We start from the raw sequence: 17,315 nt of genomic DNA, 5'->3' as shown, positions 1-17,315 counted from the left end.
ACATTTAAGCACCATTAGATCAGTGTTTGAAAACTATATAGTGAATTTTAGTTGAATTTTAAAATGGGTATTTATCTTATAAAATAGTCATGTTTGGAAAACGTCATAATTTTCTTTAGCAAAATAACTTTTTCTTTTAAGCAAATTTTCTTGATAAATGAAAGGCTATTGAAACAATTTCGGTAGAATTGGTCACCGTTTGGCTACTATTTTCAATGATTACCCTATCTAATATAAGTACATTGTTAAAAAATTAGCGGGTGTTTTTCGAAAATTGACAATAATTTTTTTCAGCAAAATAAAATTTTTTTTAAGGTAATTTTTTGGAATAACGAATGCATTTCGAAACTATCTATCATCATTAGGTCACTGTTTGAAAACTATATAGTGAATTTTAGTTGAATTTTAAAATGGGTATTTATCTTATAGAATAGTCATGTTTGGAAAACGTCATAATTTTCTTTAGCAAAATAACTTTTTCTTTTAAGCAAATTTTCTCGATAAATGAAAGGCTATTGAAACATTTAAGCACCATTAGATCAGTGTTTGAAAACTATATAGTGAATTTTAGTTGAATTTTAAAATGGGTATTTAACTTATAGAATAGTCATGTTTGGAAAACGTCATAATTTTCTTTAGCAAAATAACTTTTTCTTTTAAGCAAATTTTCTCGATAAATGAAAGGCTATTGAAACATTTAAGCACCATTAGATCAGTGTTTGAAAACTATATAGTGAATTTTAGTTGAATTTTAAAATGGGTATTTAACTTATAGAATAGTCATGTTTGGAAAACGTCATAATTTTCTTTAGCAAAATAACTTTTTCTTTTAAGCAAATTTTCTCGATAAATGAAAGGCTATTGAAACATTTAAGCACCATTAGATCAGTGTTTGAAAACTATATAGTGAATTTTAGTTGAATTTTAAAATGGGTATTTAACTTATAGAATAGTCATGTTTGGAAAACGTCGTAATTTTCTTTAGCAAAATAACTTTTTCTTTTAAGCAAATTTTCTCGATAAATGAAAGGCTATTGAAACAATTTCGGTAGAATTGGTCACCGTTTGGCTACTATTTTCAATGATTACCCTATCTAATATAAGTACATTGTTAAAAAATTAGCGGGTGTTTTTCGAAAATTGACAATAATTTTTTTCAGCAAAATAAAATTTTTTTTTAAGGTAATTTTTTGGAATAACGAATCTATTTCGAAACTATCTATCATCATTAGAAAAGCGTTTGAAAATTATTTTGTGAATTTTAGTTGAATTTTAAAATGGATATTTTTCTTATAGAATAGTCATGTTTTTTGAAAAACGTCATAATTTTCTTTAGCAAAATAAGTTTTTCGTTTAATAAAATTTTCTCGATAAATGAAAGGCTATTGAAACATTTAAGCATTATTAGATGACTGTTTGAAAACCATACCATATCTTAAATGAAAGTATAATATGAACATTGTTAAAAAATTAGCGGGTGTTTTTTGGAAAATTGACAATAACTTTTTTCAGCAAAATAAAATTTTTTTTTAAGGTAATTTTTTGGAATAACGAATCTATTTCGAAACTATCTATCATCATTAGATAAGCGTTTGAAAATTATTTTGTGAATTTTAGTTGAATTTTAAAATGGGTATTTATCTTATAGAATAGTCATGTTTTTTGAAAAACGTCATAATTTTCTTTAGCAAAATAAGTTTTTCGTTTAATAAAATTTTCTCGATAAATGAAAGGCTATTGAAACATTTAAGCATTATTAGAATAGTGTTTGAAAATTCATTTCAATGATTCCAATATCTTAAATGAAAGTATAATATGAACATTGTTAAAAAATTAGCAGGTGTTTTTTGGAAAATTGACAATTACTTTTTTCAGCAAAATAACATTTTTTTTAAGGTAATTTTTTGGAATAACGAATCTATTTCGAAACTATCTATCATCATTAGATAACTGTTTGAAAATTATTTAGTGAATTTTAGTTGAATTTTAAAAATAAATAAAATTTTTCTTAAAGATAATTTTTTGGAGTTACGAATGCATTTCGAAACAATCTGTCTAGATATAGTCATTGTTTGCGAATTTTTGAGGGGTTTTTAGCAAAGGTACCTTTTTATTTTTTAAAATTATCAAACGGAAGACCTCCTCAAGCCACTTCGAAAAATAAATAATGTATACTTTGTATAATTAATTAAAAAATTGTCGCGCTAATTTTGCACGTTACGATAAAGAAGTTATAAAAACAAATATCTTGGAGTAATTCAATGGTCTGGTACTGTACTTGGTACCTAACATTTTTTTGTAACGTACTCCTACACACGCACTCCATATTTATTTATTATATTTTTGTTTTGTTTCAATGTTCAATAAAATGGGCCAAGAGCGTTTTCTTGGTGTGAGAACTTCGCCATAAATTAATCAATCAATAAGTTGTTCTTGAAAAAAATCTGCAGCATAGTTTTTTAAGTTATGATGTGTAACATGATAACCACATAACTGGGTCTTGTTTTTGTTAATAGAAATTGCATTTATATGTTACCTTTGATTCCATTAATCCTTAATTGCACTAAAAATATCAATTTAATCACGATTTCGAAATATTAATGCACTTTTACTTACACATCTTTCACTCTTCAATATTTTTTATCTCACATGAACTTCACAGAAATTGAAATTTCAACACTATAGATATTTAATTTCTGCACTTTTAAAACTAAGGTATACAAACACATTAGAACAATTAACAAACTAGTAAATTTAATCAACAATATAAGCAAGAGATTTAAACGATTAAATTTTATAATTGTTATTTTCAAAAACAAAACTTATGTTAACATTTTTTTACATGTATAATTCACCAACTTAAATTTAACATCATAATTCATAATTGGAAATATATTTTTTCTAATAAATACACATCAAATATAATTTTATTTATAAATAGTGTTTTTGAAACTATACCCTTCGATATTTTGTATGTGCGCATGCATATGACTTGTTTTAACAAAGTACATTTGTTTGGTGTGAAATAGTAATAAATATTTTTTTTAAAATATACAATACCATAGACATGAAAAAATAATTTTTTTTCTGGATTGGAATGGAAGAATTTTATTACAATCTTTTAATATAAAAATATAAGTCCAAGAAAATTGTCAAATGTTTGTAGTTTCTTGAAATTACAAGATCAGCCATTTATAAACGTACAGTCATGTTTTTCACGGTAAATGAAAATTTTCGGAAATTGTATTATCGACTAAAAACTTATACATATATTTTTCAATATTTATATGCAATACAATCGCACTATTAATAAAAAAATTTTAACAAAAATATGTGTCACTATTAATAAAAAAATTTTAACAAAAAAAAATCCGACATCAAAAATTTCAAAACAAATTTATATGCACTCTAGTGAAAAGTACAACAAGTGAAAACAAACAATTGACTGAGTTAATTGTTGAAATACCATGCATAGGCAGTGTTGATTTCTTTATCACATAACACATACAAACATGTGACACATACATAACTGATAATCAAGTATAGTACATATTATAAAATTTCCGCTAAATTGGCGCCTTCACGGATAAACAGTAATGTTTACGAAAAAATGTTTCAGACAAAAGTTGTTTAATTTTTGATAAGGAACATTTTTTACACTTAAACTTTTGTTCTATCTCTAACGGTTTACAAGATGGGTCCTACGGACCCAAGACCCAATTGACCGATCGTGTCCACAGACGGACGGCCGGTCGGACGGACGGGCAACCGGAAATGGACTAATTAGGTGGTTTTATAAACACATGGTATAAAAATAACGATTATGTAATATAGTTACAATTATTGTTTTTTGACAGTCGGTGCATGTCAAGGAAACAACTGTCACAGAACAACAGAATAGTTTGCTACATTAACTTGGCTGACACCGGCTCCAAAAATAATATAATTGTAACTACATTATGTTACCGTTTTCTATTTTTAGTTTTAGTGCATATTAATTTGTTTTGAAATTTTGTGAGTTTTGTTAATCTGAAGTACCACCACGAATTGATTTGTCATTTACAAAGAGTCATCGAAATCCGTTGGAGTGACATTGAGTAATTAGTGCATTGGTGTCGCACATACTTAATACAAATTTAACACTTCTATGATTTTCTCATGCATTCCATTACCAGAATTGGGCCAACTTGAAATGGGAAGAGAAGCACCAGCTTTTAAAAAGAAAAAGTTCAAAAATAAAAAAAATAATACAGTCGAATTGAGCACATCCTCCTTTTTTGTTTGACGTCGGCTAAAAATCAGGGTCTACCGGATTGTTGGAATGTTCGGAGGACAGAATTGTATAGAATTACGCATAATAGTTATCGTGAGTGAAACGAAAATAATCTTTTTGGATAAAGAAAATCATCACTGGTCGTTACTGTGATTTTTAATAATGTCAGATTAGTAATATTGTATTGTATAGGAATATTGAAAATATAAGTACCTACAAATTTTCAGGTATTGTAATAAAACAGATTCCGAAAATTTTCATTGAGAGTGAAAAACATGACTGTACGTTGAGAAATGGCCGATCTTGTAATTTCAAGAAACTACAAACATTTGAAAATTTTCCTGGACTATATTTTAAAAGATTTTAATAAAATTCTTCTATTACAATCCAGAAAAAAAAAATTATCTTTTCATGTCTATGGTATTGTATATTTTAAAAAAAATATTACTACTATACATTAACACCAAAAAAGTGTACTTTGGTTAAGAAAGTCATATACATGCGCACTTTTATCATACAAAATATCGAAGGGTATATTTTCAAAAACACTATTTATAAATAAAATTATATTTGATGTGTATTTATTAAAAAAATATATTTCCAATTATGAATTATGATGTTAAATTTAAGTTGGTGAATTATACATGTAAAAAAATGTTAACATAAGTTTTGTTTTTGAAAATAACAATTTAATAAAATTTAATCGTTTAAATCTCTTGCTTATATTGTTGATTAAATTTACCAGTTTGTTAATTGTTCTAATGTGTTTGTATACCTTAGTTTTAAAAGTGCAGAAATTAAATATCTATAGTGTTGAAATTTCAATTTCTGTGAAGTTCATGTGAGATAAAAAATATTGAAGAGTGAAAGATGTGTAAGTAAAAGTGCATTAATATTTCGAAATCGTGATTAAATTGATATTTTTAGTGCAATTAAGGATTAATGGAATCAAAGGTAACATATAAATGCAATTTCTATTAACAAAAACAAGACCCAGTTATGTGGTTATCATGTTACACATCATAACTTAAAAAACTATGCTGCAGATTTTTTTTCAAGAACAACTTATTGATAGATTAATTTATGGCGAAGTTTAATTTATACCAAGAAAAAGCTCTTGGCCCATTTTATTGAACCTAGAAACAAAACTTATAAATATGTAGTGCGTGTGTATGAGTACATTACAAAAAAATTTTTTGTACCAAGTACAGTACGAGACCATTAAATTACTCCAAGCATATTTGTTTTTATTTCTTATTTTATCGTAACGTGCAAAATTAGCGCGACAATTGAACAATTATTTTAAATTAATTATACAAAGTATACATATTTTATTTTTCGAAGTGGCTTGAGGAAGTCTCCGTTTGACAATTTTACAAAATAAAAAGATAACTTTGCTTAAAAACCCCTCAAAAGTTAGCAAACAATGACTAATTCTAGACAGAATGTTTCGAAATGCATTTGTTATTCCAAAAAATTATCTTAAAAAAAATTTTTATTTTGCAGAAAAAAATTATTGCCAATTTTCCAAAAATCACCCGCTAATTTTTTAACAATGTTCATATCATACTTTCATTTAAGATATTGGAATCATTGAAATGAATTTTCAAACACTGATCTAATAATGCTTAAATGTTTCAATAGCCTTTCATTTATCGAGAAAATTTTATTAAACGAAAAACTTATTTTGCTAAAGAAAATTATGACGTTTTTCAAAAAACATGACTATTCTATAAGAAAAATATCCATTTTAAAATTCAACTAAAATTCACAAAATAATTTTCAAACGCTTTTCTAATGATGATAGATAGTTTCGAAATAGATTCGTTATTCCAAAAAATTACCTTAAAAAAAAATTTTATTTTGCTGAAAAAAGTTTTTGTCAATTTTCCAAAAAACACCCGCTAATTTTTTAACAATGTTCATATTATACTTTCATTTAAGATATGGTATGGTTTTCAAACAGTCATCTAATAATGCTTAAATGTTTCAATAGCCTTTCATTTATCGAGAAAATTTTATTAAACGAAAAACTTATTTTGCTAAAGAAAATTATGACGTTTTTCAAAAAACATGACTATTCTATAAGAAAAATATCCATTTTAAAATTCACAAAATAATTTTCAAACGCTTTTCTAATGATGATAGATAGTTTCGAAATAGATTCGTTATTCCAAAAAATTACCTTAAAAAAAAATTTTATTTTGCTGAAAAAAATTATTGTCAATTTTCGAAAAACACCCGCTAATTTTTTAACAATGTACTTATATTAGATAGGGTAATCATTGAAAATAGTAGCCAAACGGTGACCAATTCTACCGAAATTGTTTCAATAGCCTTTCATTTATCAAGAAAATTTGCTTAAAAGAAAAAGTTATTTTGCTAAAGAAAATTATGACGTTTTCCAAACATGACTATTCTATAAGATAAATACCCATTTTAAAATTCAACTAAAATTCACTATATACTTTTCAAACACTGATCTAATGGTGCTTAATTGTTTCAATAGCCTTTCATTTATCGAGAAAATTTGCTTAAAAGAAAAAGTTATTTTGCTAAAGAAAATTATGACGTTTTCCAAACATGACTATTTTATAAGATAAATACCCATTTTAAAATTCAACTAAAATTCACTATATAGTTTTCAAACACTGATCTAATGGTGCTTAAATGTTTCAATAGCCTTTCATTTATCGAGAAAATTTGCTTAAAAGAAAAAGTTATTTTGCTAAAGAAAATTATGACGTTTTCCAAACATGACTATTCTATAAGATAAATACCCATTTTAAAGTTCAACTAAAATTCACTATATAGTTTTCAAACAGTGACCTAATGATGATAGATAGTTTCGAAATGCATTCGTTATTCCAAAAAATTACCTTAAAAAAAAATTTTATTTTGCAGAAAAAAGTTATTGTCAATTTTCGAAAAACACCCGCTAATTTTTTAACAATGTACTTATATTAGATAGGGTAATCATTGAAAATAGTAGCCAAACAGTGACCAAGTCTACCGAAATTGTTTCAATAGCCTTTCATTTATCGAGAAAATTTGCTTAAAAGAAAAAGTTATTTTGCTAAAGAAAATTATGACGTTTTCCAAACATGACTATTCTATAAGTTAAATACCCATTTTAAAATTCAACTAAAATTCACTATATAGTTTTCAAACACTGATCTAATGGTGCTTAAATGTTTCAATAGCCTTTCATTTATCGAGAAAATTTGCTTAAAAGAAAAAGTTATTTTGCTAAAGAAAATTATGACGTTTTCCAAACATGACTATTCTATAAGATAAATACCCATTTTAAAATTCAACTAAAATTCACTATATAGTTTTCAAACAGTGACCTAATGATGATAGATAGTTTCGAAATGCATTCGTTATTCCAAAAAATTACCTTAAAAAAAAATTTTATTTTGCAGAAAAAAGTTATTGTCAATTTTCGAAAAACACCCGCTAATTTTTTAACAATGTACTTATATTAGATAGGGTAATCATTGAAAATAGTAGCCAAACGGTGACCAATTCTACCGAAATTGTTTCAATAGCCTTTCATTTATCAAGAAAATTTGCTTAAAAGAAAAAGTTATTTTGCTAAAGAAAATTATGACGTTTTCCAAACATGACTATTCTATAAGATAAATACCCATTTTAAAATTCAACTAAAATTCACTATATAGTTTTCAAACACTGATCTAATGGTGCTTAAATGTTTCAATAGCCTTTCATTTATCGAGAAAATTTGCTTAAAAGAAAAAGTTATTTTGCTAAAGAAAATTATGACGTTTTCCAAACATGACTATTCTATAAGATAAATACCCATTTTAAAATTCAACTAAAATTCACTATATAGTTTTCAAACAGTGACCTAATGATGATAGATAGTTTCGAAATGCATTCGTTATTCCAAAAAATTACCTTAAAAAAAAATTTTATTTTGCTGAAAAAAATTATTGTCAATTTTCGAAAAACACCCGCTAATTTTTTAACAATGTACTTATATTAGATAGGGTAATCATTGAAAATAGTAGCCAAACGGTGACCAATTCTACCGAAATTGTTTCAATAGCCTTTCATTTATCAAGAAAATTTGCTTAAAAGAAAAAGTTATTTTGCTAAAGAAAATTATGACGTTTTCCAAACATGACTATTCTATAAGATAAATACCCATTTTAAAATTCAACTAAAATTCACTATATAGTTTTCAAACACTGATCTAATGGTGCTTAATTGTTTCAATAGCCTTTCATTTATCGAGAAAATTTGCTTAAAAGAAAAAGTTATTTTGCTAAAGAAAATTATGACGTTTTCCAAACATGACTATTCTATAAGTTAAATACCCATTTTAAAATTCAACTAAAATTCACTATATAGTTTTCAAACACTGATCTAATGATGCTTAAATGTTTCAATAGCCTTTCATTTATCGAGAAAATTTGCTTAAAAGAAAAAGTTATTTTGCTAAAGAAAATTATGACGTTTTCCAAACATGACTATTCTATAAGATAAATACCCATTTTAAAATTCAACTAAAATTCACTATATAGTTTTCAAACACTGATCTAATGGTGCTTAATTGTTTCAATAGCCTTTCATTTATCGAGAAAATTTGCTTAAAAGAAAAAGTTATTTTGCTAAAGAAAATTATGACGTTTTCCAAACATGACTATTCTATAAGATAAATACCCATTTTAAAATTCAACTAAAATTCACTATATAGTTTTCAAACACTGATCTAATGGTGCTTAATTGTTTCAATAGCCTTTCATTTATCGAGAAAATTTGCTTAAAAGAAAAAGTTATTTTGCTAAAGAAAATTATGACGTTTTCCAAACATGACTATTTTATAAGATAAATACCCATTTTAAAATTCAACTAAAATTCACTATATAGTTTTCAAACACTGATCTAATGGTGCTTAAATGTTTCAATAGCCTTTCATTTATCGAGAAAATTTGCTTAAAAGAAAAAGTTATTTTGCTAAAGAAAATTATGACGTTTTCCAAACATGACTATTCTATAAGTTAAATACCCATTTTAAAATTCAACTAAAATTCACTATATAGTTTTCAAACACTGATCTAATGGTGCTTAAATGTTTCAATAGCCTTTCATTTATCGAGAAAATTTGCTTAAAAGAAAAAGTTATTTTGCTAAAGAAAATTATGACGTTTTCCAAACATGACTATTCTATAAGATAAATACCCATTTTAAAATTCAACTAAAATTCACTATATAGTTTTCAAACAGTGACCTAATGATGATAGATAGTTTCGAAATGCATTCGTTATTCCAAAAAATTACCTTAAAAAAAAATTTTATTTTGCAGAAAAAAGTTATTGTCAATTTTCGAAAAACACCCGCTAATTTTTTAACAATGTACTTATATTAGATAGGGTAATCATTGAAAATAGTAGCCAAACGGTGACCAATTCTACCGAAATTGTTTCAATAGCCTTTCATTTATCAAGAAAATTTGCTTAAAAGAAAAAGTTATTTTGCTAAAGAAAATTATGACGTTTTCCAAACATGACTATTCTATAAGATAAATACCCATTTTAAAATTCAACTAAAATTCACTATATAGTTTTCAAACACTGATCTAATGGTGCTTAATTGTTTCAATAGCCTTTCATTTATCGAGAAAATTTGCTTAAAAGAAAAAGTTATTTTGCTAAAGAAAATTATGACGTTTTCCAAACATGACTATTCTATAAGTTAAATACCCATTTTAAAATTCAACTAAAATTCACTATATAGTTTTCAAACACTGATCTAATGATGCTTAAATGTTTCAATAGCCTTTCATTTATCGAGAAAATTTGCTTAAAAGAAAAAGTTATTTTGCTAAAGAAAATTATGACGTTTTCCAAACATGACTATTCTATAAGATAAATACCCATTTTAAAATTCAACTAAAATTCACTATATAGTTTTCAAACACTGATCTAATGGTGCTTAATTGTTTCAATAGCCTTTCATTTATCGAGAAAATTTGCTTAAAAGAAAAAGTTATTTTGCTAAAGAAAATTATGACGTTTTCCAAACATGACTATTCTATAAGATAAATACCCATTTTAAAATTCAACTAAAATTCACTATATAGTTTTCAAACACTGATCTAATGGTGCTTAATTGTTTCAATAGCCTTTCATTTATCGAGAAAATTTGCTTAAAAGAAAAAGTTATTTTGCTAAAGAAAATTATGACGTTTTCCAAACATGACTATTTTATAAGATAAATACCCATTTTAAAATTCAACTAAAATTCACTATATAGTTTTCAAACACTGATCTAATGGTGCTTAAATGTTTCAATAGCCTTTCATTTATCGAGAAAATTTGCTTAAAAGAAAAAGTTATTTTGCTAAAGAAAATTATGACGTTTTCCAAACATGACTATTCTATAAGATAAATACCCATTTTAAAATTCAACTAAAATTCACTATATAGTTTTCAAACACTGATCTAATGGTGCTTAATTGTTTCAATAGCCTTTCATTTATCGAGAAAATTTGCTTAAAAGAAAAAGTTATTTTGCTAAAGAAAATTATGACGTTTTCCAAACATGACTATTCTATAAGATAAATACCCATTTTAAAATTCAACTAAAATTCACTATATAGTTTTCAAACACTGATCTAATGGTGCTTAATTGTTTCAATAGCCTTTCATTTATCGAGAAAATTTGCTTAAAAGAAAAAGTTATTTTGCTAAAGAAAATTATGACGTTTTCCAAACATGACTATTTTATAAGATAAATACCCATTTTAAAATTCAACTAAAATTCACTATATAGTTTTCAAACACTGATCTAATGGTGCTTAAATGTTTCAATAGCCTTTCATTTATCGAGAAAATTTGCTTAAAAGAAAAAGTTATTTTGCTAAAGAAAATTATGACGTTTTCCAAACATGACTATTCTATAAGTTAAATACCCATTTTAAAATTCAACTAAAATTCACTATATAGTTTTCAAACACTGATCTAATGGTGCTTAAATGTTTCAATAGCCTTTCATTTATCGAGAAAATTTGCTTAAAAGAAAAAGTTATTTTGCTAAAGAAAATTATGACGTTTTCCAAACATGACTATTCTATAAGATAAATACCCATTTTAAAATTCAACTAAAATTCACTATATAGTTTTCAAACAGTGACCTAATGATGATAGATAGTTTCGAAATGCATTCGTTATTCCAAAAAATTACCTTAAAAAAAAATTTTATTTTGCAGAAAAAAGTTATTGTCAATTTTCGAAAAACACCCGCTAATTTTTTAACAATGTACTTATATTAGATAGGGTAATCATTGAAAATAGTAGCCAAACGGTGACCAATTCTACCGAAATTGTTTCAATAGCCTTTCATTTATCAAGAAAATTTGCTTAAAAGAAAAAGTTATTTTGCTAAAGAAAATTATGACGTTTTCCAAACATGACTATTCTATAAGATAAATACCCATTTTAAAATTCAACTAAAATTCACTATATAGTTTTCAAACACTGATCTAATGGTGCTTAATTGTTTCAATAGCCTTTCATTCATCGAGAAAATTTGCTTAAAAGAAAAAGTTATTTTGCTAAAGAAAATTATGACGTTTTCCAAACATGACTATTCTATAAGTTAAATACCCATTTTAAAATTCAACTAAAATTCACTATATAGTTTTCAAACACTGATCTAATGATGCTTAAATGTTTCAATAGCCTTTCATTTATCGAGAAAATTTGCTTAAAAGAAAAAGTTATTTTGCTAAAGAAAATTATGACGTTTTCCAAACATGACTATTCTATAAGATAAATACCCATTTTAAAATTCAACTAAAATTCACTATATAGTTTTCAAACACTGATCTAATGGTGCTTAATTGTTTCAATAGCCTTTCATTTATCGAGAAAATTTGCTTAAAAGAAAAAGTTATTTTGCTAAAGAAAATTATGACGTTTTCCAAACATGACTATTCTATAAGATAAATACCCATTTTAAAATTCAACTAAAATTCACTATATAGTTTTCAAACACTGATCTAATGGTGCTTAATTGTTTCAATAGCCTTTCATTTATCGAGAAAATTTGCTTAAAAGAAAAAGTTATTTTGCTAAAGAAAATTATGACGTTTTCCAAACATGACTATTTTATAAGATAAATACCCATTTTAAAATTCAACTAAAATTCACTATATAGTTTTCAAACACTGATCTAATGGTGCTTAAATGTTTCAATAGCCTTTCATTTATCGAGAAAATTTGCTTAAAAGAAAAAGTTATTTTGCTAAAGAAAATTATGACGTTTTCCAAACATGACTATTCTATAAGTTAAATACCCATTTTAAAATTCAACTAAAATTCACTATATAGTTTTCAAACACTGATCTAATGGTGCTTAATTGTTTCAATAGCCTTTCATTTATCGAGAAAATTTGCTTAAAAGAAAAAGTTATTTTGCTAAAGAAAATTATGACGTTTTCCAAACATGACTATTCTATAAGATAAATACCCATTTTAAAATTCAACTAAAATTCACTATATAGTTTTCAAACAGTGACCTAATGATGATAGATAGTTTCGAAATGCATTCGTTATTCCAAAAAATTACCTTAAAAAAAAATTTTATTTTGCAGAAAAAAGTTATTGTCAATTTTCGAAAAACACCCGCTAATTTTTTAACAATGTACTTATATTAGATAGGGTAATCATTGAAAATAGTAGCCAAACGGTGACCAATTCTACCGAAATTGTTTCAATAGCCTTTCATTTATCAAGAAAATTTGCTTAAAAGAAAAAGTTATTTTGCTAAAGAAAATTATGACGTTTTCCAAACATGACTATTCTATAAGATAAATACCCATTTTAAAATTCAACTAAAATTCACTATATAGTTTTCAAACACTGATCTAATGGTGCTTAAATGTTTCAATAGCCTTTCATTTATCGAGAAAATTTGCTTAAAAGAAAAAGTTATTTTGCTAAAGAAAATTATGACGTTTTCCAAACATGACTATTCTATAAGATAAATACCCATTTTAAAATTCAACTAAAATTCACTATATAGTTTTCAAACAGTGACCTAATGATGATAGATAGTTTCGAAATGCATTCGTTATTCCAAAAAATTACCTTAAAAAAAAATTTTATTTTGCTGAAAAAAATTATTGTCAATTTTCGAAAAACACCCGCTAATTTTTTAACAATGTACTTATATTAGATAGGGTAATCATTGAAAATAGTAGCCAAACGGTGACCAATTCTACCGAAATTGTTTCAATAGCCTTTCATTTATCAAGAAAATTTGCTTAAAAGAAAAAGTTATTTTGCTAAAGAAAATTATGACGTTTTCCAAACATGACTATTCTATAAGATAAATACCCATTTTAAAATTCAACTAAAATTCACTATATAGTTTTCAAACACTGATCTAATGGTGCTTAATTGTTTCAATAGCCTTTCATTTATCGAGAAAATTTGCTTAAAAGAAAAAGTTATTTTGCTAAAGAAAATTATGACGTTTTCCAAACATGACTATTCTATAAGATAAATACCCATTTTAAAATTCAACTAAAATTCACTATATAGTTTTCAAACAGTGACCTAATGATGATAGATAGTTTCGAAATGCATTCGTTATTCCAAAAAATTACCTTAAAAAAAAATTTTATTTTGCAGAAAAAAGTTATTGTCAATTTTCCAAAAAACACCCGCAACGTAAAAAAAACACTCAGAAAATTCGCGAACACAAAAAATTTGTACTCACGCACATTACCATGTCTTTCAAAATTCAAGAAAATTTTCCAAAAAAAAATTTTTTTCATAAGAAAATTTTCTTACATATTTTCCGAAATTTTCCATATTTTTTTTGTTGAATATCTTATTTTTATTACTCATTGTTAAACGTTGCTTAAAACTAGCGTAAGCAAAATAAATTTGTTGGTCATAATAATACAAAGAGGATGATTTTCCCAAGATTTTCTTATTAATTTCACTTTTTATGGGTAGCTTAATGATACTGGGAGTTGATCTTATAATATAGCGTTCTAAATTATTCCATTCTAAGTCACAAATAATGTTTTTTTTTTTATCCTTTATTTTCTCGACTATTTTTTTTTGGTGGGTATTTTTTAGCGGCCAACTTCAGCTTCATAAAATATGCAATTTTACAAAAAAAATTTCATATAATTTTTCAATATTTTACAATATTTTCCGGCTTATATACTTAAAAACTCAAGTCCAAGGGGAAACATTTCTCAAAATTTCTAATAACGTAGCTGCAGGCCTAAGTGCACGAATGACCTTGTTATAACCACACCAATAGTAAAAAAAATGTGTATTATAGTGTCACTCACTCAAATCAAATAACAATATATTTTAATAATAATATACTGATTTGAATTCTACCATTGATTGATCGATATATTATATGGTCAAGCGGTACTTTAAAGAAAAAAATGTATATTTATAAGCGCCACACGTCCTCCATATATGGATTAGAATGCACAATGCACGATTTTGAAATTTAAAAGTTTTAGAAACTTTGTCACTTATACAATGGCGTCTTGGTAGTCCGCTGGTTATAGGCTTTGTGGCATCATATTAAATTGAATATGGCTATTTCTAGAGAACAAAAAGTTATGATCGAAAAACAAATTTCCATTTAATGACCGCGTGTTTGGTATCAAATTAACGGGCGTAACTAGCACTTTTCAAAAATATACATATTGTTATATTTAATCATGAAATTACAACCGCAAAATAGTTTAAAATGTATTAATTTACGTCTGTTCCCTCCTAGCTTCTAAACTACTTACCATAATACATTTCGATGTTTGCCTCAATTTCCTAGATCAGTTTTTTTATTTTATAAATACGTATTTCGACTACCAAGTAGTCATCGTCAGTATGGCGAATTATGTATGTTACTTGTTGCTGTTTGGTGGCAGACTGCATTTCATACTGATGATGACTATACTTGGTAGTCGAAATACTTATTTATAAAATACAAAAACTAATCTAGCCAAAAATAATAAAATACAAAAACTATTTTGCCGAAATATATTTTTTGGTGGCTTTTTATTAGAAAAATCAACATTTTGAAATATTTTTTATACATAGTAGAATACTCTATTACCATTTTTGTAGAAATGCGTTGCCAGACGTCATTTTCTTTCATAGGATGCAAACAAAAGATGAATATCACAGGGTAGGGTTCCAAACAATTAAACACATTAATAAAATGATTTCATCACTGAAACTGGAATGTATATTTTTAAATAAGTTTTATATAATTTTCTTGATTCATCACATTAGAATGTTGACATCACCCATCTTTTCAGAAAATGAAATCATTTTTATTGTTTATACATTTTGAATTTTAAATTTCACAAGAAAAATTATTTTTTAAAAATTTTGGGGTTCCCACTTTAAGATATGCAGAGTTTGGAAAATAAATAAAAGGAAACTGTTTTTGTTTATGATAACATCCATCTTTTCAGAAAATGAAATAATATTTATTGCTTGTGAATTTTGAATTATAAATTTTATAAGAAAAATTATTTAAATTTAGAAAATCTAATTTTAAATACGTAAAATTCAGAAATTAAATAAGAAATTGTTTTTGTCTAAAATTATCAAACGATTTTGGATGTAAAGCAGGCAATTTAAGCATATTATAACCATTATTACAGTGAGTTCCAAAACTACCGCATTACGGCAGAGCTGAATATAAAGATACAAATATAATAAGAAAGTTGCTTTGTAATTTTAAGAATATTTCGATTGATATTAGTTAAAATTCAAATTTTTATTTTACGTAAATACATTGTGGAAAATTTTATTTTCTTCAGTTTTCCTTTTTATAATAATTTCAACTTGACAAATATTAATCGAGATATTTTCAAAATTACAAACAATAGCCAATAACGACCTTATACCTAGTATGATACATCGGTTCGAAAAACCACAAAATAACTTTCTTCATAAAATTTTTCATAACTTCCATAATTTATGTTGTTCTGCTCTTATAATGACTACTTAATTTTTAGGGTTCAACCAACCGTAAAAATTAACCGAGAACAACCAACGGGCCCTTATTACTAACACTCAGCTGTCTGTCTATCTGTTAGCGGGTTGTATTTCATAAACCGCAATTGTTAGACACCTGAAATTTCGGCATAGTGTATTACTATTGCCGCTATAACAACAAATACTAAAAAATAATTCAAAAACGCAATACATAAAATATATTTGTAGTTTTTATTAAAAATAATATATTTCTTTATAATGATAGTGTTTGTATATAATCATAGAGGGCTTTACGATAATAGTTTTTGTCTATAATCATAGATGGCTTTACAGATAGTTTTTTTTTTTTTTTTTTTTGTTGCTATACACACATTAATTTAAATAGAAGATAGTTTCATTTCTTATTCAAAGATCGTCTACAACCACTAAAAAAACCGTGCTAGTTTAGGGATACATTTTGCCGCTTATTGAACTTAAAATTAACGGATTTTGGAAAGTGAAGTCGACTATTCTTCCGTGTACATTTAGAAAAGTCTGAACATCGTCCACCAGAGAGTATTAGTGCATTTGATTCAATTACAAATCTTTTGATTCTTAATGGAAAATGGGACATAGCAAATTTCAATCGGAATGTATGGTCACGTTGTCCGTACATAGACTTGAAATCTCATTGATTGGCTGTCAATTTCTATTTACTTTGTGCGTGATTCTGTAGATAAGGAATTAAGGGTATAAAATCAACAAAATTATCTTCTATATTGCAGTTGCATAGATTGCAACAATGGCCTCTAATCATCTCATGCTTGATCAATTTTATTACAAATGAAAACTAAAAACAATACCTATACATTAAATGAACGTATCTGAATAGACCAACACCAACATCACCATGTGTTCTTGTGTTCAGTAAAATGTTTTAGAACAATATTGTATGTAAATAAATCCTAACCAGTAACCATTCACTATTAAATAACCATGGTTTTCATGGCCTAATTATTTTTAGATTAAATAATAAATGTATCAAT

General features: G+C 25.8%; 1 protein-coding gene across 1 annotated transcript in view; it reads left to right on the top strand.

Moving 5' to 3' along the window:
- The window catches only part of LOC123299646 (LIM and SH3 domain protein Lasp), a 55,084-nt gene that overhangs the window by 26,783 nt on the left and 10,986 nt on the right, over positions 1–17,315 (top strand). The window lies entirely within an intron of this gene.

The sequence above is a fragment of the Chrysoperla carnea genome, chromosome 5 (assembly GCF_905475395.1).
Source record: "Chrysoperla carnea chromosome 5, inChrCarn1.1, whole genome shotgun sequence".
NCBI classification, from domain to species: Eukaryota; Metazoa; Arthropoda; class Insecta; order Neuroptera; family Chrysopidae; genus Chrysoperla; species Chrysoperla carnea.
Note: the sequence above shows the minus strand (reverse complement) of the source record. Positions and strands in the feature narration are given on the sequence as shown.